Genomic DNA, 25,760 nt, shown 5'->3' with positions numbered 1-25,760 from the left:
TGACCAGCAGCTAAATGGCATCGATTGGTAACCTCTTGACCACTTCTATTTCAGATTAATTGCTCCCCGTTGGCCTCCATGAATTCATGTTTTGCATTTTTTTGTTTTAGTCCAATTTAGTTAAATATTTTGCTTATTATTCGTTTAATTATGTACCTGCATATTTATATCAATACTTAATTACAGGTTTAGATTATTTTAGAATTTTTTTATTGTTAAATAACGTTACTAGTTTTAATTGAAGCTTGAACTCCATTTCAGTTTGTTTGAGTTTAGTATAGGATTGGGCTTTCTTTGTGTAATGGATAGGCCCGTTAGAGTTAAAATTGGGATAATGGGTAAGAAGAGGTCAAGCGAAGTCTGTTATGCTTTTGATTTTCAGGTCACATGACTTTTGATCCATAAAGTCAGGGGTTTGGGGGCAAATAGTAAGAGTTTTGTTACTTTGTAAGCGATAAAACAATTAAAAATAGAAAAGGGGTAAATCGTAATCAAATATAATAAGCCTAGAGATGCAAAGAAGATAATATTGTTGTAGATCTAATATTGCAAAGTGACAATGTTTACGAATAAGATATTTTCGTTAGAAGTAGAGATATAGAGAGAGAAAGCCAGAAAAATGAGAGAGTTGTATTAGATCAGATGATCCTTTTACAATGTGGAGGTCTCCTTTATATAATAGGAGACCTTCCTCGAAAGAATCAAAAAGTTACAAAGATAGGTAACGTCTCCCTAGTATAGACACTGAGTTCTAAACGATGTCGCTTTTGTCCTCACGGCCGAGTCGTACCCGCTACGTTGGTCAGCGTACACTCATTGGGCGTACCCACTGGCGTAGAGAGAATCTTATTGATAGATATTTGGGAAGGTTCTAGAAGAGTGTAGAAAATGACTCTTTAGCAATAAAGAAAAGGAGGTCAGATCTGGGAAGTAAAAAATAGGAAAGAGAAGGGGTAAAAAGAAAAGAAATAACTGAAAGATGCTGAAAAATCTGTTGTAAAAAGAGGACTACGTTCACACACTTTCACTCATACACACACACCCCATTTCACTCACAATTCAAACGCTTGAAATCCACCTTACAGAAAAAAGTAGTTCTGAATTCAAAATTTGAATTCCAGATCTGAAAAATACCAAAACTCAAAAACAATGAGGAAAATCATAGAATAGAGGATTGTAAAAGCTAATTCGATCTTTGATGTATTGCGTTATAACTTCTGAATTCTCGAGCTCGATTTCTGACCGTGAATTGAAGTTGTTTTCTTATGCTTGTTCTGCTTTGCTGAGACCCAAATATCTTCTTCCAACCTTTATTTGGTTTTGAATTCAGTTTTGCTTGTTGTTACGGTACGAGTACTGATTTTAAGTAGTATGACTATTATTTTGATTATCTAATGTTGTGAGATTTGTGCAATCAATCATCTATAGTGTGAAAATGCTTTAGTGTTAATTGAAAGCTTGATTAGGTTTTAATTGCTTTGATGCATGAAATTTAGCATAAATCCATGTGCAAGTGTTATTGTGTGAAAAATAATGGTTGAAACTTCTGTTGTTTCATTAGCTCATGTGTTAGCACATTGAAAGCTGGGTAATTATTCAATTAAAGTATGAATTGGGTGTGAGATTTTCAGATTAGTTTGAATATAGAAAGGCGTTAGCAACAACTCAAAAGTTCAACTGTTGCAAAATGGACATGGAGCTTTAAACAAGAGTAAGAATGGCCACCTGTGTAACAAGTTGTTTCCAATTACGTACTATTCTAGTTTAGAATCTGAAATTCTTCTATAAAACTAATGAATTGTATGATGTTCATTTAAAATTGGGCCTATAATAGTATTTGTCCATAATGATTTTTTCTTAAATTTGCAAGTCATGTTTGATTAGCAGTTCATGATTGCGTTGAGACCCATTGGGAATTATTGGGCTTTGGCCAGCAAAAGACCCTTGTGTCTGGCCCATTTTTGTAAAAGTAGCTGGAGCCCATCGTTCTGAAATTATGAGGCCAAATGGGCTAAAACTCGCTCAGCTTCTACAGTCCAGCGTATATATGCCTATTTGAATTTCATATGAACATCACTGATTTACTTGTTGAAGTTTCATATGTGATTTTGTCATTTGATATGCTTGATGATTCTGATTAAACCTGTAATCAGTTGATTTCCATGCAATAATTCATCATGTTATCACAACTATTTAGTATCTTAACTCTTAGCTAAACCATTAATTCCATTGTAAATAAAAGGTGACTTGATCTTTGAAGCCTTTAACTTAAAACGTGCTATGGGGTTGATTTCAATCGTTAATTAAACTCAGAAGAAGCAACAAGGCAATTTCAGGGCCTAGTTTGATTTTTGCAGCCTTGAAAGATTATTATAGGGAAAACATTAGCAAGTAATTGTATAATAACATAATATTAGCTACCCTAATCTATGTTCTTTTTTACAAAGTCTTATCCATAATTCTTGAGACTTTTACATGCTATCACAAACATAGGAAACAAACAAATCATAAACATTTGTAGGATGATTCAGGCGCACTTCTAATATATTATCGTGGTTATGTATACGTTCGCGTGACATAATTACGATCTCAAAAATAAATCAAAGTACTTGTTCGCGCAGCTTTAGCCATACAACCTTTTGCACACGTACAACTCCAAAGAAGGAAGTCAAGAAAGAAAAAAAAAAAAAAAAGATAGAAGGGTACAAATGAAGAATAGATCGAGATCCTGGCTAAGATCCAAAAGGATGGTTTAAGGAATAAGATTTTGCTGAAGATCCAGAAGCAATGATTGAGGAATCAATCATGCCCATGATTACGAGCATCAAGGAGAATAAATATTTTATTCCAGTTATTTACGGAAAGCATAGCAATCAATCTGCATAGAAGATACACTGAGAATAATCTATCACTGACGAGCGATAAACAAAACACAAAATTATTGCTCGATAATCAAAGATAGTATAGATTAATTATCGTCTCCACAGGGATTGGATTTAAACAGCATTCGAATAATCTCTAGTTGATTACTATCCAGGAAAATTAATACTTGATTTGATGACTAGTACTACGATTAACTACAAAAACTTAAGCAAATAATAATTGATCACAAAAGACAGTAGATGAGCAACGAAGAAATAAGGGTATTTGACTGGATAGGTGCAAGATAATTGACTCGGGATCTAATTCTTGAGTTAATTCACTCTATAATACGGATGATTCTCACGAATTCAACCGATAATCAGATTACACTTGAAGTTAATGTTCCTCTTTTGATTAAACGTTAATTTCAGTAATTAATCTAATTGAAGCACGATAAACAATTGCAACAATAAAATGATGGTTATGATCTAAAGAGTAACTTCTCATGAATATTTTCCTATTTTCTAGTTCGATTAACAATTCAAGAGGCTTTTTCGATTACCTATTTGAATCACGAATTTAAACTAGAGCATAAAATGTGAAGAAATTCAATATCAAACTCCTCTTTCGATTAAGAAAATAAACAAATAACTCCACAATACAAATTAAAGCTCCATCAATTAATTTTAACAATTATCAAGAATCGAATCCCTAATCAAGTTATCAAAACACCGTATCTGTCGACACCCTAATGGAAATTACTCCATAACAATGGAGTATAACATCTCAATAAGGTTCAAAACTAAAGAAAACATCAATTCTAATGATTCGATACAAACTCCCGTATTGCACCGATTGCAGGTTGAAATCTTGATAAATTCTTGAGTCTTCTTGCCTTGGTTGATTTTCCAATCTTTCGTAGGCCAAAAAATCTACTTAAAATTGTGTTTTTGGTGTATTTATACCGTGTAGAAACAAGCTTGGACGAAACTACCCTTTCCTAGCCGAACTTGGAAATCACTCTGACATTTTTGCACACCCGCGCCACGCTTCGCGCCGCTCCATGCGGTGTGCTTGTGAAGAAATCCAGAGAGCTTGAACTTTTTCCTGAAGACCATTTTTGCACTGCCTCGTGGAGCCCCATGCGGCGCGATTGTGCATTTTTCTCAAAGTAAGTTCGTTTGTTCATTTTTTTACATCTGGAGTTGGTCCTCGACCCCCTAATGTGAACCCGGCTTAATTTTTTGGGCTTCTACTCAGACTTCAAAACTCCAACTTCTTTGATTTAGCTCCAAATTACCTTAATAGCTCAGAATCGTTTCTTGCAAGGTATAAAACACGTAATGAGTGTAATTCACTATCATTTAAGCTCAAACATACGCAAAATGCAGTAATTAGAGTGCAATACTAAGGCTAAAGCACGGGTTTCTAGCCTACAATCAATCACAATCTTCAAGGAAGTGATAGCCATCACGCCGCTCTTCATGGATCGAGTAAAGAAAGTTCTCCCTTATTCTTGGAAGGAATTAATTGAAGATTGATTCTAAGGATCAACTCCCTTGGGTTGTTGTAACGACCCGACCAGTTGTTTTACTTTTTAGAATCCTGTTCACCTAAATAAGACTCCTTGTATGTGCTTTTATTGTTTTATGACTTGCGCGGATGGTTGGTTCTGAATTTGGAAGAGTTCGGGTTGAAATTGGAACACTTGGTTCCATGGTTTGGCTTTAAAAGGCTAAGTTTGACTTTGGTCAATGTTTTGAGTAAACAACCTCGGAATTAGTATTTGACGGTTCCAATAGGTTCGTATGATGATTTCGGACTTGGACGTATGTTCGGATTGGTTTTTGGGTTACCCGGGAGCGTTTCGGCGCCTAATAGTGAAAGTTGGCTCTTTGAAGGTTTTAAAGTTCTTTAAGTTTAGTTTTGAGCAGATTTTGGTGTTATCAAGGTCCAATTGGGATTTCGAGCCTGGAAATAGTTCCGTATGGTGATTTAAGACTTGCACGCAAAATTTGGTGTCATTCCCAGTAGTTTAAGTACGTTTCAGCGCGTTCGGAGTAAGTTTGAAGAACTTGAAGTTCTTAAGTTGATTCAATTTGGTTTGGGGTGTGATTCTTAGTTTTGTTGATGTTTTATGCGTTCTGAGGGTGCGAGTGAGTCCGTTTTATGATTTGAAACTTATCGATATGTTCGGGCGGGGCCCCAGGTGTTAGTCGGACGAGGCACGGACCAAGTTTGGACTTGGAGTAGTAGCTGAAGCTTCCAGCTTCTGGTGTAATCGCACCTGCGCTTGGCCAGCCGCAGATGTGAGCTCGCAAAAATGAGCCCTTGACCGCAAAAGCGGACTAATGTAGGCTGCCCAGTAACCGCAGAAGCGGGAGAGGTACCGCACCTGCGGAGATACAGGTGCGAAGGAGGCCATCGCAGGTGCGGACTAAGGTCGTAGATGCGGCGCACGTGCCACAAGAGCGGTCTCACAAAAGCGAGCCACTGGTCACAGAAACTAGGGGGCCAGCTGAGGAGAGGACCGCATCTGTGGGGCCCTTTCCGCAGATTCGCAGCCGCAGAATCGGCCAAACCTCCGCAGATGCAAAAATCGCAGAAGGCAGAACCTCAATTTAATGCGGGACTTAGGAATTTTGAGCTCATTTATTTCATTTCTTGGGCGATTCTTGGAGCTCTTAGAGAGGGTTTTTCACCTAACACTTTGAGGTAAGTAATTTCTACACAATATGAGTTAAATACATAGATTGTAGGTAGATTAAGCATGTAAAATTTGTGAAATTATGGGTTTAGATGAAAAACCTAGGTTTTTGATAAAAATGGGATTTGACCACGAAAATGGTTATGGGATTTAGTGAAAATTATATATTCGAGTTCGTGAGGCTATTGGTAACATTTATCTTCAAAAATTTCCGAAATCCAGGCACGTGGGCCCGGAGGTGAATTTTAGTAATTCTTCAATTGGGGTTGGGAAATCACTTTAATAATTAGGATATGAACTTTTGAACATGTATTGATTATTTTATATAACATTTGACTGGTTTCGAGTAGTTTGGCACCGAGTTGAGGGTTTAAAGCATAATTTTGAACCGAAAAGTAAGCTTTGAGACGAGGTAAGTCTCTTTTCTAACCTTGTAAGAGGGAATTAACCCCATAGGCGAATTGAATTAATATGTGCTTTGTGGGGGCTACATACGCAGGAGGTGACAAGAGTCCGTCCGTAGCTACTAATTTTGCTTATGTTCGGGTAGTCTTAGGTTTACACCATGCCTTGTTGACATCATTATTTGATTATGCTTATTAATTGCATTGAATAAGAGCTGAGATTGAGGATTTCAAGATTTAAAGTTCCAAGTTTAGATTCCTTATTTTTGGAAAGAATTGAAGAATATTATGATAATTTTAAGAAATCTATGTTCACTCGCGTCGCAAGTATTTTTCCGCGAGCGAGGTAAATTCCACTATTCTCATGGGAGCGGGCTGTTTGCCTCGAAAAATTAATAGATACATCTATGGTTCGTGCCGTTCGACTCTCGGAAGTGCACAGTTTATATATTTGTATGTTGGATCGGGTCTATACTACTTGGAGCCTAATTTTAATTGATATTGTTTCATTGGATTGCGAGGTTAAATTGTTAAATGATGGAAATTTACTTGGAAATTATTTTCAGTAAAGAATGGTTTGTTTATTTTTTTATTGAGTTTTACAGTTTCATTATATAGCCCATGTCTATTTAGAATTTCCATTACTTTATTGTTGGCCCATAGTAAGTGTCGGAGTCGACCCTTCGTCACTACTTCTTCGAGGTTAGACTAGATACTTACTGGGTACATGTTGTTTATGTACTCACGCTTCACTTCTGCTCTAAATGTGCGGCAGGTGCATCTGGATATCAGTCTAGCGCACATCTTTGATTTCCACAAAACTTGCGGTGAGCTGCCTTCCGAGCCCGTTCTGCAGCAGCCGAAGTCTTTCTTTTGCTTTATTTTCTGTCTAGTTCACTTCAGACAGTAGTGTAGTATTCTTTTGTATATTCTACTAGTAGTGTTGGCCCAAGAACAGGTGAAGTTTTGAAGATTGACAAAAGAACTCAGTCATGGACCAGGTCCATCTTGTGAAGCACAGTCATGATCAATCTATACATGTGAGAGGCACTGAAGGAGATAAGTCCTACTGATCAAGCAGCAATATCTCTTGGTCTGATCGAAAAGGTTGCATATTAGATAAGGAGAGAAAGTCTCCTTATATGAAGAGAACACAATCTAGGATGAAGATAGTGTTAGAGTTTGAGATCATCATGAACTCTTCTACGATAGAAGAGCAGCAATTGAGTCCCAATCAAACTCTGATTACAAACCTATTAAATGAAAGTGTTGTTCTCTTTTACAGGCATTGCACATACGCAGAAGTTAAACTAAATTGAGAGCAAAAGAGCAAGGCGATTTTGCAAGCAATTTATGTGTGATTTGAGTGTGCACTCCTGAAGCTACTTGAACGAGATAGAAGAACCGGTTACATTGTGTCTATCTTTTATTCTAGTTCAATTGTAGTAAGTGATTTAAAATTGTACCTTTCAGCTTTCATAGAAGCAATTGTATTAGGTACCTAGAGTGTTCAAGTTATAGCTAACTTGAAGTTGTCACAACAGTTGAGGTTGTGTGCCACAACGGGATTAGAGTTAATCCCTAGGTTTACAAAGAGTTTTTGTAAATGTTGTTTTGGCTCAGTGATTTTAGTGGAAGTTTAGGAAAATCCTACTGAGTAGTAGGTCGTGGTTTTTTCACCTTTTGAGCCAGGTGTTTTCCACGTAAAAATCTCTGTGTTCTTTATTATCTGTATTTATTATTCCGCAAACAGCAGTAGTTGGAACACCTAGAAGAACCAGGTCCTTCTATAGTTCAGTTAAGCGAAAATTGGGTACCACACAAATCACCCCCCGCCCCTCTTGTATGGTATTGACGTTTAAAACATCAATTGGTATCAGAGCGGGTTATCCTTGAAGAGGCTAACACCTTAGGAAAAGATCAAAATGAGTGCACCACCTAGAAACTGGGAAGGGCAATCCACTGCTAGGCCTCCACTCTTTAATGGTCAGTACGATTCTTGGTGGAAGAACAGGATGAGAGATCACATCATTGGAGAAGACTATGAACTTTGGGACATAGTCACTGATGGTCCTCTGGCAACTACAAAGAAGAATGCTGAAGGTGTGGATGTGCCAAAGACAAGAGCTGACTGCACTGCTGAAGATCTGAAGAAAAGGGAGAAGAATGCCGAGGCCAAGAAATGGCTTGTGTGTGGACTGGGTCCAGACGAGTACAGCAGGATTCAAAGATGTACTACTGCAAAGGAAATATGGGACACTTTACAAGTGGCTCATGAAGGAACTCCTCAAGTAAAGAGATCAAGAGGGACACTACTATATTCTCAATATGAGAATTTCAGTATGAAGGAAGGAGAATCTATCCAGGAGATGTACACAAGGTTCACAACACTAACAAATGAACTTAAATCTCTTTGGAGAATTATCCTTGAAGAAGACAAGGTTGAGAAAATCTTGACAAGAGTCTTACCAGTGACTTGGGAAAGCAAAATCACTGCTATCCAGGAATCAAAGAACATTGCTACTCTCAAGCTGGATGAACTGATTGGAAACCCCACTGCCTATGAACTGAGAAGGCAAACCATGAAAATGGATGCACCCAAGAAGGAAAGAAGTCTGGCTCTCAGAATTGCTGAAGGTTCAGATCTGGAGGATGATGAAATGTCCATGATCACAAGAGATTTCAAAAAGTACCTGATGAGAGGAAAGGGTTCTTCAAGAGGTACAACCTTCAACAAACCAAGGGTTCCTGAGAAACAGACCAACGAGGGTTGCTACAAATGTGGTAAGACTGATCACATGATCAAGAACTGTCCTCAATGGGAAATTGAGTGGAAGAAGGAAAGGGCTGAACGAAGGAACAGGAAGAAGGAACAGGTTCAACCCAAAAGGAACAAAGGATCAACAAAGGCTATGGTTGCTGCTTGGGGAGAAACATCATATGAGGACTCAGAAGATGAAGCTGGAGTTGAACAAGCACTTATGGCCATCGGAGAATCATATGATGAACAAGAGGTAAGTGTTCTTCATCTCAAAAACAAGATTAGATTCCTGTCTAAAGAAAGATTGTTGAGCTATTGCTAGACTTCATTGATGAGTCTGAGATAATTAACAATGAGAAGGAAGATCTGTCTAGGGAATGTGTGATCCTAAAAGCCAAGTTCAAAAATCTAGAATATAGGGCTAATGAGAGTGATAGTAAAAATACTGAGTTGAAGAACCAGGTTCTTGAACTTGACACCAGTGTCCTAGAACTTAGGTCTGAGAACTTAAAACTGAAACTAGGAACAGGTAGGAAGAAAGCTGATCACACTCATCTCACCCTAGAAGAAAACTTAGGAAAAATGAAGGATGAGTTGTACAGGAAGGATGAGCAGATAAGAGTCTTAAAAGAAGATCTAGGGAAGGTAAAACATGAACTAGACAGAACTTGCAAATGGAACAAGGCTTCTGATGCACTTTCCTGGCTACAAGAATATCATAGTAGCAACAAAAGAGGACTTGGCTATGGGACTCAAGCACCTAAGTGGGATCCTAAAAGCAAGTACCTCACTCTTCCTGAGAACAAAATCTGCACACAATGTGGGAAGATTGGTCATTACCAAAATGAATGTAATGCAAAAGAAAAGGCCAGTCAAAAGAATAAAGCTTTTGTTCAAAAGAAAAATAGGCTGCCTGGGTGGGCTAAAAAGGAATTTGATTTACCCCTTTGCCTATAGAAAGGGACCCAAACTAGTTTGGGTTCCTAAGACTAACCCTTGATTTCTTTTTGCAAGAAAAAGTGAAGGGAAGTAGCCAAATATGGTACATGGATAGTGGCTGCTCAAAACATATGACTGGAAGTAAGAACCAGTTCCTTTCACTTGAGGACTTAAAGGGAGGTAATGTCTCCTTTGGTAATGGGAAGAAAGGTGAGATTATTGGGGTTGGAAAGGTAGGTAAGACAAACTCACACTCCATTGGGAATGTCTACTTGATAGATGGCTTAAAATACATCCTGATCAGTGTGTCACAACTGTGTGATAGAGGTAACCTTGTAGCATTCACCTCTACCAAATTCTTTGTGATTAACCTTACCACTGACAAGATTGTTTTGCAGGGAAAAAGAGTTAAAAATATTTACATTGTAGATTTGTCTACTCTTTCAGAAAATGAACTCAACTGCCTAAATGTTCTAGATAAGGATCCCCTCATGTGGCACAAAAGACTTGGTCATGCTAGTCTGAATCAGCTAAACAAATTAGTCTCTAAGGACTTGGTGATAGGGCTACCTAACATCAAGTTCAAGGAAGACAAATTTTGTGAGGCCTCTACAAGGGGGAAGCAGGTAAGATCATCCTTCAAAAGCAAGAAAATGGTAAGCACAACTAAGACGTTGGAACTGGTCCATATGGATCTCTGTGGTCCAATGAGAACCTTGAGCAGAGGTGGAAAGAAATATGTGATGGTACTTGTTGATGATTATTCTAGATTTACCTGGGTACTATTTTTAACATCTAAAGATGAAGCATTTGACATGTTTGTTGCTTTTGTTAGAAAAACTCAGAAACAACTAGGTAATCAACTTGCATCCATTAGGTCTGGTCATGGAACTGAATTTGAAAATGCTAAGTTTGCTGAATTCTGTGTTGAGCATGGTATAGATCATAACTTCTCTGCCCCTAGGACTCCTCAACAAAATGGAGTAGTTGAAAGAAAGAACAGGACTCTTGAAGACATGGCTAGGACTATGCTTCTTTCGAGTAAACTGCCCCACAGCTTCTGGGCAGAGGCTGTAAACACTGCATGTTACATTATCAATAGATGCATGACTAGACCTATTGTAGAGAAGACTCCCTATGAGTTACTTAAAGGGAGAAAACCAAATATATCCCATCTTAGGGCATTTGGATGCAAGTGCTTTGTGCACAATAATGGAAAAGACTCCCTAGGTAAGTTTGATCCCAGAAGTGATGAGGGACTTGGGATATTCTTCACATAGCAAAGCATATAAAGTGTTCAATAAAAGAACTTTGTGTGTAGAAGAAAGTGTGCATGTAGTGTTTGATGAAACTAACATTCTTTCTGAGAGACAGGAACATGAAGATGAAGCCATTGGATTGGTAAAGGATTTGACTGAAGCCTCAGCACAAGTTAAAGTGGCACCAAAAGAAGGAACAGGTGATGGAACAGGTTCTTCCATCCAGGGCAACCTGACAGGGGGAACTAATCAAAGAGGAATTGAAACTAATTCCCTAAAAGAACCTGTTCATGACCCTGTTTCCTCAGCAACAGAACATGGGAGAAACATCTAGCAGAAATCAGTTGGTTGTGAAACCTCACAAGTATCAAAGTTCTCATCCTATTGAGAACATAATCACTGATCCAACATCTGGAGTCAAAACTAGATCACAATTAAAGAATCTATGTGCTTTTGATGCCTTACTATCTCTTATTGAACCTAAAAATATTGTTGAGGCTTTGCAGGATGCAGATTGGGTGAATGCAATGCAAGATGAACTCAATCGGTTCGAGAGAAGTCAAGTTTGGCACCTGGTTCCAAGACCCAAGGACAGATCAGTTATTGGCACAAAATGGGTCTTCAGAAACAAACTTGATGAAGATGGAACAGTTACAAGAAACAAGGCAAGACTGGTGGTCCAAGGCTACAGACAAGAGGAGGGTATAGATTATGATGAGACTTTTGCTCCAGTTGCAAGACTAGAGGCAATAAGACTCCTCATAGCCTTTGCAGCACACATGGAATTCACTCTCCATCAGATGGATGTCAAAAGTGCCTTCCTGAATGGCTACCTGAAAGAAGAAGTGTTTGTGAAACAACCTCCAGGGTTTGAGAGCAAGGAATGTCCTGAGCATGTGTACAAATTAGACAAGGCTCTCTATGGACTCAAGCAGGCTCCTAGAGCATGGTATGAACGACTGTCCAAATTTCTGCTTGAGCATGGCTACAAAAGAGGTAAAATTGACAGTACCCTATTCTTAAGGGAAAAAGGTAAGGATCTCCTTGTGGTACAAATATATGTTGATGACATAATCTTTGGGGCTACCATTAATAAACTAAGTAAGGATATTGCAAAATTAATGGGGAGTGAGTTTGAAATGAGTATGATGGGTGAGCTTAACTTTTTCTTAGGCTTACAGATCAAACAAAGCCCAAATGGGACCATGATCCATAAGCAGAAGTATGCAAAGAGCTGATCAAAAAGTTTAAAATGGATGAATCAAAGGAAATAGACACCCCCATTGCAACTGCCACTAAATTAGACATTGATGAACCTGGTTCATCAGTTGATCAGAAGTTGTATAGGGGTATGATTGGTTCACTCTTGTATCTTACTGCCAGCAGACCTGACATTGTTTTCAGTGTAGGGCTTTGTGTTTGATTTCAGGAAAATCCAAAGGAGTCTCACTTGACTGCTGTTAAGAGGATACTAAGATATTTGAAAAGCACCACTGATATGTGTCTTTGGTATCCCAAAGGTAGTAATTTCAATCTAGTAGGATATGCTGATGCTGATTATGCAGGTTTCCTTGTGGATAGGAAAAGCACCTCAGGTATGGATCACTTTCTTGGTTCATGTCTTGTATCATGGGCCACTAAAAAGTAAAATTTAGTGGCCTTATCCACTGCTGAGGCAGAGTATGTTGCTGCTGCATCTTGTTGTGCTCAATTGCTATGGATCAAACAGCAGCTGGTAGATTTTGGCATTGAAATTGGTTGCATTCCTATATTCTGTGATAACACTAGTGCTATAAGAATGACAAAGAACCATGTTCATCATAAGAGGACTAAGNAATATTATATATGTATCGGGTTGCATGCCGCAACAATATTATATATGGATCGGGTTGCACGCCGCAACAATATTATATATGGATCGGGTTGCACGCCGCAACAATATTATATATGGATCGGGTTGCGCGCCGCAACAATATTATATGGATCGGGTTGCACGCCGCAACAATATTATATATGGATCGGGTTGCACGCCGCAACAATATTATATATGGATCGGATTGCACGCTGCAACAATATTATATGGGAGCGGGTGGTACGCCTACCACGAGATATAATAAACTGGGAGCGGGTGGTACGCCTACCACGAAATATAATGAAATGGGAGCGGGTGGTACGCCTACCACGAGATATAGGAAGTGGGATCGGGTTGCACGCCTGCAACAAGATGTGAAAAGAAAGTGAAATATGCCTTTGTTTTTCTTTATTCTTGTTAGTGGATGGATTTTGATTCCTTTACATTCTATTGATATTCTGTTTTTACCTGTTTTTTCCGAAGCATGTTTCCCTCTCCCATCTTTACTTGTTTATTTCCGTGTTTCTTTTCCGCTATATATAATTGAACTGCATAGGTTTATTTGGTAGTCTGGTCCTAGCCTCGTCACTACTTCACCGAGGTTAGGCTAGGCACTTACCAGCACATGGGGTCGGTTGTGCTGATACTATACTCTGCACTCTTTTATGCAGACCCCAGTGTTGTAGACTTTGGACCGCAGTGGGATTGCTGATTCTCGTTCATCAGGCGACCCGAGGTAGTCCTGCAGGTGTCCGCAGGCCTTGGCGTCTCCTTCTATTTACTATTCTTGTTTCTTTCATACATTCCAGAGACAGTGTTGTATTTAATTCTTTCAGACCTTTATTTGTAGTATTCTTAGACCGTCTGTGAAACTGTGACACCAGTTCTTGGTAGTCGAGATTCAAACAGTTGTATTAGATATTCATGTTCAGATAGCTTATTGTTTCTTTCTTCCGCTTATGTTAAATTTCGCTGTTTAAATGTTATTATTTTGAAATTGTTAATGAATATAAATGGGTAAAAAGGATAAATTGTGAAATTAATTGGCTTGCCTAGCTCATACTAGTAGGCGCCATCACGACTCCCGAGGGTGGGAATCCGGGTCGTGACACAACTAGGTAATCAACTTACATCCATTAAGTCTGATCATGGAACTGAATTTGAAAATGCTAAGTTTGCTGAATTCTGTGATGAGCATGGTATAGATCATAACTTCTCTGCCCCTAGGACTCCTCAACAAAATGGAGTAGTTGAAACAAAGAACAGGACTCTTGAAGACATGGCTAGGACTATGCTTCTTTCGAGTAAACTGCCCCACAGCTTCTGGGCAGAGGCTGTAAACACTGCATGTTACATTATCAATAGATGCATGACTAGACCTATTGTAGAGAAGACTCCCTATGAGTTACTTAAAGGGAGAAAACCAAATATATCCCATCTTAGGGCATCTGGATTCAAGTGCTTTGCGCACAATAATGGAAAAGACTCCCTAGGTAAGTTTGATCCCAGAAGTGATGAGGGAGTATTCTTAGGATATTCTTTACATTGCAAAGCATATAAAGTGTTCAATAAAAGAACTTTGTGTGTAGAAGAAAGTGTGCATGTAGTGTTTGATGAAACTAACATTCTCTCTGAGAGACAGGACATGAAGATGAAGCCATTGGACTGGTAAAGGATTTGACTGAAGTCTCAGCACAAGATAAAGTGGCACCAAAAGAAGGAACAGGTGATGGAACAGGTTCTTCCATTCAGGGCAACCTGACAAGGGGAACTAATCAAAGAGGAATTGAAACTAATTCCCTAAAAGAACCTGTTCATGACCCTGTTCCTCAACAACAGAACATGGGAGAAACATCTAGTAGAAATCAGTTGGTTGTGAAACCTCACAAGTATCAAAGTTCTCATCCTATTGAGAACATAATCACTGATCCAACATCTGGAGTCAAAACCAGATCACAATTAAAGAATCTGTGTGCTTTTGATGCCTTCCTATCTCTTATTGAACCTAAAAATATTGTTGAGGCTTTGCAGGATGCAGATTGGGTGAATGCAATGCAAAATGAACTCAATCAGTTCAAGAGAAGTCAAGTTTGGCACCTGGTTCCAAGACCCAAGGACAGATCAGTTATTGGCACAAAATGGGTCTTCAGAAACAAACTTGATGAAGATGGAACAGTTACAAGAAACAAGGCAAGACTGGTGGTCCAAGGCTACAGCCAAGAGAAGGGCATAGATTGTGATGAGACTTTTGCTCCAGTTGCAAGACTAGAAGCAATAAGACTCCTCATAGCATTTGCAGCACACATGGAATTCACTCTCCATCAGATGGATGTCAAAAGTGCCTTCCTGAATGGCTACCTGAAAGAAGAAGTGTTTGTGAAACAGCCTCCGGGGTTTGAGAGCAAGGAATGTCCTGAGCATGTGTACAAATTAGACAAGGCTCTCTATGGACTCAGGCAGGCTCCCAGAGCATGGTATGAATGACTGTACAAATTTCTGCTTGAGCATGGCTACAAAAGAGGTAAAATTGACAGTACCCTATTCTTAAGGGAAAAAGGTAAGGATCTCCTTGTGGTACAAATATATGTTGATAACATAATCTTTGAGGCCACCACTGATAAATTAAGTAAGGATTTTGCAAAATTAATTAGGAGTGAGTTTGAAATGAGTATGATGGGTGAGCTTAACTTTTTCTTAGGCTTACAGATCAAAAAAATCCCAAACGGGACCATGATCCATCAGCAGAAGTATGCAAAAGAGCTTATCAAAAAGATTAAAATGGATGAATCAAAGGAAATAGACACCCCTATTGCAACTTTCACTAAATTAGACATTGATGAACCTGGTTCATCAGTTGATCAGAAGTTGTATAGGGGTATGATTGGTTCACTCTTGTATCTTACTGCCACCAGACCTGACACTGTTTTTAGTGTAGGGCTTTGTGCTCGCTTTCAGGCAAATCCAAAGGAGTCTCACTTGACTGCTGTCAAGAGGATACTATGATATTTGAAAGGCACCACTGAAGCATATTTCCTTTGGTTGAGTAAGATCCCATATTGTGATCTTAAAACCTCAATCCCTAAGAAATATCTCAACTGTCCCAAATCCTTCACTTTGAACCTGTTATGAAGTGTAGCTTTAGCTTCCTCAATTAATTCCTTATTGCTACCTGTGATGAGGATATCATCTACATATACTAAGATAATGACTATATCATTACCATCCTTTTTTGTGAACAAAGAGTGATCATAGGAACTCTTGACTATAGTATACATATATCAAGGCATCAGTAAGTTTGATGTTCCATTGTCATGAATCCTGCTTCAAGTCATATAGTGATTTGAGAAGTTTAAATACCTTATACTCCCCATGTCTATGAAAACCCTGTGGTAGATCCATGTATACTTCTTCAAATAAATCTCCTTGCAAAAAGGCATTATTGACATCCATTTGTGATAATTCCCAATCATTTGACGTTGCAAGTTGTAACGATCGGGCCGGTCGTTTTGAGCATTTGCATTGTGTTCAGCTATCTGAAGTCTTGAGCAGCATCGTATGATGTATTATGACTTGTGTGAATCGTTGGTTTTGGTTTTTAGTTTATTCGGAATCGATTTGGAAGAATAAATTTCATGATTAAAGCTTTAAGTTGGAAGAGTTGATCAAGTTTGACTTTTGTGAATTTGACCCCAGAATGGAGTTTTGATGGTTCCGTTAGGTCCAGATGGTGATTTTGGACTCTGGCATATGCCCGATTTTGCATTTGGATATTTCTAGAAGCATTCGACACTAATTGGTGAAAAATTAGAATTTGAAGGTTTGGAAAGGTCATAAGTCTGACCAAGAGCTGAATTTTATGATATCGGATTAGGATTGTGGTTCCGGGAATTAGAATACTTCCTTATGTCATTTGGGACTTGTGTGCAAAATTTGAGTTCATTCCGGGTTTATTTGATATGTTTCGGCGCGAGGTTTGGAAGTTGAAAGTTCAAAGGTCATTTAAGTTCGAATTGAGGTGCGATTCATCATTTCGATGTTGTTATACGTGATTTGAGGCCTCGAGTAGGTCCGCGTTATGTTATAGGACTAGTTGGTATATTCAAGCGAGGTCCTGAGTGACTCGGAAGAGTTTCGGACGAGGTTCGAATCGTTTGGTTCATTTTTGGCTAAGGATGCTGGTGGCAGGATCTAGTTTGATTGCACCTGCGGCTGGTGAATAGGGGTGCGATTGTCGCTGAAGCGACAAAGCATTCGGAAAAGCAAGGTGAGAGCTGGGAGAGGAAGCTCGCAGAAGCAGAGAATTTGGCGCGGGTGCGGATGCGCAGGTGCGATGAATTGGAAACGCATCTGAAGGTCTTCACAGAAGCGGAGTTTGTTAGCGTAGGTGCAAGGGGTGCTGGGCCAAGCTATTTTCGCAGAAGCAAAGTATTTCACCGTAGAAGCGGGCATCCCAGATGCAGCAGTATGACCGCATATGCGGAATTTCTAGGTAGAAGCTAAAAAAATCGAGCTTTTTGGTTCTTTTATCAAATTTTGAGAGTTAGGGCTCGAATTGAGGTGAGTTTTGAGATGGAATTCATCACAAGGATGGGGGTAAGTGTTCTACACTCAGTTTTGATTATATTTCACGAATCTATCTTCATTTTGGCTATTGGTTGATGAATTTAAAGAGAAAATTGGGGGTTTTTGTCTAAAATTTCATAAAGCAAATTTTCCAGTTTTGAACATCGATTTGAAGTCGTATTTGAGAGAAACTAGTATGGTTGGACTCATAATTGAATGGGTTGTCGGATTTTATGAGTTTTGTCAGGTTCCGAGGTGCGGGCCCGGGTTTGACTTTCGGGTTGATTTTGGGCTTTTGATTAAAGATTCCACCTTTATCGATTGGGTTTGTTTCTTTGGCATTATTTGATGTATTTGAGTTGTTTTTGGCTAGTTTCAAGTCGGTCGGAGGTCGGGCGTGTGTGATGGCATTTTGGAGCATCGTTTTGCTTGTTCGGTATTGGATTTAGCTTGTTCGAGGTAAGCAACACTTCTAAACTTGGTGTTGAGGGTATGAAACCTCGAATTATGTGTTATGTGATGGATGTTGAGGTGACGCGCATGATAGGTGACGGGCGTGTGGGCTTGCACCATGTGAATTGTGATTTAGTCGATTCCATGGAAATGTGTAGCTATCTTATCTGAACATTTTACTGTACTCTATGTGTTAGAGAACCTGAGCTGTAATTGCTGCTAGAAGTCATGTTTAGGCTGTATGTTGGTTTTATTGGGACCCATAGTGGTCGTTCTTTGCTCTTGATTTATTGGCTTAATTGCAGTTATGCACTCAATCGTATTCATCATTACATATCATATCTCATCCTATGTTATTGTATATTGTCACATCTCGTATCACATTTATTAGGGTTGCTTAGCATGAGCATTGTGAGCCCGAGAGACAAGAGAGATTAATGACTGAGTGAGGCTGAGAGCCTGATTGTGAGTGATAATTAAGGGATCGGGCTGCATGCCGCAGCATGTTTTTATTTATTTATGCCTGGATCTAGCTTATTATAGCGCTTGGTCTGAAGAAGCCTCTCCAGACTCTGCACCCCCACAATGAGCGCAGTGGATATTATATTTGGGATAGAGTTCCCTAGGCATGGAGTTGCCCTATATACTCACATCTGGGATGGAGTTGCCCTATACTTTTATATTTGGGATGGAGTTCCCTGGGCTGGATTGGCCCTATACAGTACTGAGTGACTGACTGTCAATCGCAATTTACATTGAGGGATGGATCTTCCCTGGGCTGGACCTACCACGTACAGTACTGGGTGATTGAGTACTCTAAGAGTGTGAGTACATGAGTTCATCACTGAGATGCATTGCATTTGATATGCGTACCTGAGATACATGCATAGAGATGCATTTCCTTCTGTTACCCGATTTTTGGTGACATTCACGATTTCACCGGCATATTGACATGTAGGCATAGAGATGTATTTTCCTCATGCTATATAAAAATGAAACATCTTATTTATTATTGAAAGGTTTTGGGAAAAATTACAGTTTTCAAACTTACTCATATAATTTTTTGGGGTTTTCGGGGAAAGACTTGGGATCTACTATATACTTAAAAAGCATACCTATTTTCTGTAACTGTGAACGAGCTGAGTTATTTCTTGTAACACCTTTATTATATTGTTATGAACTCTTGCTGGTTATTGGAGTTGGACTCTGACCCTTGTCCCAGATCGTCACTACTTTCAACCTAAGGTTAAGTTTGTTACTTATTGAGTATATGGGGTCAGCTGTACTCATACTACACTTCTGCACCATGCGTGCAGATGTTGGATGCTGATATTGATGCGTACGGTGGGAGCTGGATCGAAAGATGTACTTGGATTCCAATTATGGCTATCACTTGTCCTCTGCAGCATTATATTCGAATTATGTTCATTTACATTTCGAACAGATGTTGTAATTGTGTTACTTCTCTCTTCTAAAAATCTCAATCTTAGACGCTCATTATTTGTACTACCAGTCCTTGGGGAGTTGTATAAAATTCAGTTATCTCATTTTTTTGACTCACATCAGTATTATTATATTGTGTTTTATTATTAGTTGGCTTATCGGGTGGGGTTAGGTGTCATCACGACGGTTTGGATTTTGGATCGTGCACAAGTGCTATCACTGTCCTCACAGTTACTATTTTGGCAACTGGGGAGAATGTTTTATGATAGTCTAAGCCCTCTTGTTGTGTGTATCCCTTTGCCACCAACCTGGCCTTGTATTTATCTACCTCTCCATTGTTTTTGTACTTAATCTTGTACACCCACTTAGAGCCTACTGTTTGCCCACTGGGAGATCAACAACATCCCAAGTATGGTTGTCTTCCAATGTATTGATTTCCTGCTTCACGGCTTCTACCCACTTCTCATCTTGAGCTGCTTCTTTGAAGCTTCTTGGTTCAGTAGAGGTTGTAACAAGTCCAACATATGTCTGGGGGTGTAGAAAGATGATTATAAGACACATAGTTGGTGATAGGATATTTGAAAAATGCTGAATATTTCTTCCCAGTGACATAGTCTTTCAGCCATGTAGGAGGCTTGTCACTCTACTAGGTTTGGTTCTATCCATCTCTGTACCATCGGGTTGTTCCCCTGCAGTTTGGACATCTGTGAAGGTTTCATGTTGAGTCTGTTCATCTTAGAGTTCAGGCTCTGAGTTGACACCATTTGTGTTGGAATTATGTTCAGTTGGCCTCTCAGGCTCTAGCTCTAAGTTGATATCATCTTCCTCTAATGTGTTGCTTTTGAGTTGATATCAATGATTGTCTCCTGATCAATAGTTACCTTCTGCTCAGTAGGGCTATGCTGAAATTCCTCTTCTGAGTTGACTAATTGCACATCTTTATGTGCTACAGCATCTGCCAGGAATAGGTCATCTTCCTCAATATCTTCATCTCTCTTTTCTTTGAAAGGAAATATATCCTCTCTGAAAGACACGTTTCTGCTTACAAAAAAGATCTCTGACTACAAATCATACAACCTATACCCCTTTTGTATTTCTGAGTATCTGTCTTCTTTGCTCTTGCAGCAAACTTATCTTCCCTTGTTAAGACACTATCATAACACAAACATCCAAACACTCTTAGGTTCTCTATTTTAGGCACCTTTCTATGCTGCATTTCATAGGGTGATTTGCCATTTAGCATTGCAGTAGGAAGTTTGTTAATCAAATAGACTGCAGTTCTAATGCACTCACCCCAGAATCTAATTGGAACAACACTTTGAAGTTTTAGAGCCCTTGCAACTTCCAGAATATGCCTATGTTTTCTCTCGACAGTTCCATTTTGTTGTGGCGTATATGGACAACTACTTTGATGAATCACTCCAAGACCAGAAAGTAAATCATTACATTTAGAATTAAAAAACTATGTTCCATTGGCTGATCTCAACACCTTAACTGTCATACCAAACTGATTTTTTATCATTGAGAAGAATTTGTCAATACAACCAATACCTCACACTTAGATTGTATTAGGCAAACCAAGTGTACCTACTAAAGTCATAAACAATTATGACAAAGTAATGCTTCTTATCATGTTTAGGCCTCTTATAGGGACCCCAAACATCTATATGTATAAGCTGAAAAATACAGTCTGATTTACTGCTATTAACATGAAAGGTTGATCTATGTTGTTTTGCCATTGGACATACTTGACACTCCTATTGCACATACTTATCTGCTAGATTTCTCAAGACAGATATGTGTTGCATTGCCTTCATGGAAGGATGTCCTAGTCTTGAGTGCCACAATTTTGTGCCATGTTTCCCTTTTATTACTGCTGCTCCTACTACTGGTTTTGTATTTTCTTGGAGAATTTAGAGGCCATCAGATTCTCTACCAATCCCCATCACCTTTCCACTGTAAAGACCCTGAAGAAGACAGAAATCGAGAAAGAATTTAACAGTAAAAACAAGGTCCTTGGTTAGCTTGGCTATTGAAAGCAAATTAAACTTGAAATCTGGCACATATAGGACATTTCTGATCTTCTGACCTCCTAAAATTGTTGCATCTCCAATATTAGTTATCTATGACTTGTTCCCATTTGGCACCTGCACTTTTCTACCTTCCTGATTCCCTAATTTCCTAATGTCAATTAGTTCTGTTTTACAGGAAGTAATATGATGAGATGCCCCTGAATCTATAATCCATTCAATACCACAAGTTTTGGATAGAGGGAAACAATACCTACCAAATTGGCTCTGCAGTCACCAGATGATGCTGATTTGTTTAACAAATTCACCAGCTGCTTATATTCCTCTTCTGTAAAGAAATGGCCTTGTGACTAACCTTTTACAGAGTTAGTTCCCTCAACTGTTGTGTTGTTCACATAGGTTTTGAAATCAGTACCCTGCACTGGCTTCTTTTTACTTTTGAAATCAGGTGGATACCCCACAATTTTGTAACAGTTTTCCTTTTGATGTCCCTTATACCCACAATGTTCACAAATCACACCAGGTTTCTTTCCTTTCATTATTTGTCCTCTTCCAGCTAACATGGTTAATGGTTCCTTGTTCAAGTCCATTACACCAAGAGCTCGTTGACTCTCTTCCTGTATTACTAGGGCATATTATTGGGTTAGTGTTATTACATGAGTTTTCAATAGAATTTGACTACGAACATGAGCATAAGTCTCATTTAATCCAACTAGAAATTGCACTAGACGTTGTTGATAGAATATTTCAAAAAATGGTTCTGATTCTTTGCAGTTGCAACCACGACATGGTATTAAGGTATCATGTTCATCCCAAAGGTCCTTCATTCTAGTGAAATATGTGGTAACAGAATTCGTACCTTGAGTTGGGGTTCCGATTTGAGTCCAAAGATGATAGAATCTGGTCAAATTCGATTTGCCAAACCTTTCCTTGAACTCATCCCACATCTTTGAAGCATCCGATGCATAGACTATGCTCGACAGTAATTCCTGTGAAACACTCCTTCCAATCCACGAAAGTACCACATCATTACATTGCTCCCACGGATCTGCTAATTCACCTTTGTACAAGCTCTTCACACACGTTCCTTCTACCAAACCTAACTTGTTTTTCCCCAATAAAGCTAAACGTATCAACCTACTCCACAATTCGTAATTTTCTAGACCTGTAAGCTTGATATATATTGCTCCAGGTGTATCAAGCGGTTGAAGGTAGAGAGGATGACATAGTCAATTTGAGGTGTCGAGGTGTCTCCAATGGCAAATTTCCCTAGAACTTATAACTGTGAATCGGCTAAGTGAAGAAGAAACAGTATCAATTTACTATCAATTTCCCCAATCGCTACTCTAATACCATGTCAAAATAAGGAACCTCCATTGGAGGTCATCGCACATTCTAGAAGACAACAGAGAGAAGAGAGAAGGAAGAAGAGATAATGCAAAATGAAATTCTAACAGTACAATATAGAAATAACAGTACATAAACGTAGGCATGCTTTCAAGTTTAATAGACAACTCAAAACAGTAACATAGATCAAATCTGAATGATATGAATAATATAACTCCTCTACTTCTACAAGTCCATGCACATGTTGTATGTGATGCACCATGTTGACAGCCTCATGTGCTCACACTCTCAAATGCTCAATCACTCAGTACAGTATATGGCTTATACGGCCTACGGAAGATCCATCCCGGAATATATACATCACTGACCATCAGTCACCCATAATCGAGTAGGACCAATCCAGCCCGTGAAGAAGATCCATCTCCAGGTATATAATGCTTCGGACAAGATCCATGTCCAGAGAAGATCCATCCATCAATATAATCAACCGCGCTCACTAGCGGGGTGTGTAGACTTCGGAGGGGCTCCTTCAGCCTAAGCGCTATCATAAATCAGTATAACCGATGCGACGTCTAGCCCGATCCCATAAATATCATTCATAATCAGGCTCTCGGCCTTACTAAGTCATCAGTCTCTCCAGTCTCACTATCGGGATCATTGGTGAGATGAAACTAGCCCGAACATGTTGATATGATATATCAATAAATAACAACGGAGACTGAGATATGATATGGAATGAATGAATGTGACTGAGTACGGAATATCAATGACATCAATAAGTCAACAGCAAGAAACGACCACTACTGGTCCCAACAGTACCAGCATAAATCCTAAACATAATCTCTAGCATGATTGACAGCTCATTTACTTTATCACATGATGAAAACACGAATATCAACAAGTTAGAACCACTTTACAGTGACATGGAATCGACCAGGTCATAATTCTCACGGTACACGCCCACACACCCGTCACTTGGCATGTGCGTCACCTCAATACCAATCACATAACACATAATTTGGGGTTTCGAACCCTCAGAACCAAGTTTAGAAGTGTTACTTACCTCACTCCGAGCAAAACTCTACTCCAACACGCCTTTGCCTCTTAAATCAGCCTCCAAACATCCCGAATCTAGACACAAGCCGTACAACACAATCAATACGGGCAAAAAGAATCAATTCTATAAGAAATTACGAAGTTATAACTCAAAAATCCAAAATCGGCTCAAACTCGGTCCCCCGGCCCACGTCTCGAAATCCATCAAAAGTCACAAAACCCGAAAGCCCATCCGACCACAAGTGTAACCACACCAAATTTATCAAAATCCGACATCTTATCGCCACTCAAACCCCCAAAATCAACTCTCAAAATCCCTAGCCTCAAACCCCCAAATTACACCTCAAAAATACACTTACTAGGTGGAAAATCAGTAGGGAAACATAATTATTGAAGAAAAATAAACACAAGGTACTTACCTCAAGAATCCCCATGAAAATCCCTTGAAAATTTTCCAAAATCTGAGCTCAAAATGTTAGAAATGGTGAAAAATCTCGGAACCCTCGCTTATATAGGTTCTGCCCAGTCAAACCGCTTTTGCGACTCACTTAGCCGCTTCTGCGGCCTCGCAGGAGCGCCTCAGAGCCCGCTTCTACAGCTAACTCCGCACCCGCATCCAAACTTCTGCTCCTACAGACTCGCTTCTGCGAGGAAGATCTCCGCTTCTACGGAGCCCAGCTCCACAAGCCAACCCCACTTCTACAGTTCTTCTGTCGCATCTACGGTCACGCAGGTGCAGGAAAACCATCGCACCTACGACCTTCTGCTGCCTCACCTCAAACGCTGCATCTGTGCTGCCATGTCAGCATCTGTGAGCTCGCACCTGCGGTTCCCCAAACGCAGGTGTGATTACACTAGCAGAAACCAAACTTGAGCTGCTCCTCAAATTCAATTCCAAGTCCATTAACCACCCGAAATCAATCCAAGGCTCTTGGGACCTCAACTAAACATACCAACAAGTCCTAAAACGGGACACGTACTTATTCGAGCCTTCAAATCACCTCAAAAAACATCAAACACACGAATCGCACCCCAATTCAAGCATAATGAACTTTGAAATTTCCAAATTCTACAAACAATGCCGAAACCTATCAAATCACTTTCGATTGACCTTAAATTTTGCAGACAAGTCAAAAATGACACCACGAACCTACTCCAACTTCCAGAAATCCAATCTGACCCCGATATCAAGAAGTCCACTCCCGGTCAAACTTTCCAAAATTCCAACTTTTGCCATTTCAAGCCTAATTCTACTATGGACCTCCATATCACAATCTGGATGCGCTCCTAAGTCCAAAATCACCCAACGGAGCTAACGGGGCCATCAAAACTCAAACCAAGGTCGTTTACACATATGTCAACATCCGGTCAACTTTTCTAACTTAAGATTTCCATTATGAGACTAAGTGTCTCAATTAACTCTGAAATCTCTTCGGATCCGAACCAACTAACCCGGTAAGTCATATAACAGTTGTAGAGTGCAAAAGGAGCAGTAAATAGGGGAACGAGGCTACAACTCTCAAAAGGACCGGACGGGTCGTTACATCCTCCTCCTCTTAAACAAACGTTCGTCCTCGAACGGGTCTAGAAACATACCTAGAGTCACAACTAGGAGTGGATATCTGCTCTGTATCTCCCGCTCGGTCTCCCAAGTAGCCTCCTCCATAGGCTGACCTCTCCACTGCACCTTCACTGAAGCTATATCCTTTGACCTCAACTTTCAAACCTACCGATCCAAAATGGCCGCCGGCTCGACATCATAAGTCAAATCACCATCCAACTGAACCGGGCTGAAATCCAAAACATGAGACGGATCGTCGATGTACTTTCGGAGCATAGAAACATGAAATACTGGATTCACACTCGACAAACTAGGTGGCAAGTCAAGCATGTAAGCCACCTCCCCAATCCTCTGAAGTACCTCAAAAGACCCAATGAACCGAGGGCTCAACTTGCCCTTCTTCCCGAACCTCACAACTCCCTTCATGGGTGAAACCTTCAGCAGAATCTTCTCCCCAACCATGTAAGCAACGTCACGAACCTTCCTATTTGCATAACTCTTCTGTCTAGACTGAACCATGCGA

This window comes from Nicotiana attenuata, unplaced genomic scaffold, assembly GCF_001879085.1.
Source record: "Nicotiana attenuata strain UT unplaced genomic scaffold, NIATTr2, whole genome shotgun sequence".
NCBI lineage: Eukaryota > Viridiplantae > Streptophyta > Magnoliopsida > Solanales > Solanaceae > Nicotiana > Nicotiana attenuata.
The sequence above is the reverse complement of the archived record's forward strand: the minus strand, read 5'-3'. Positions refer to the sequence as shown.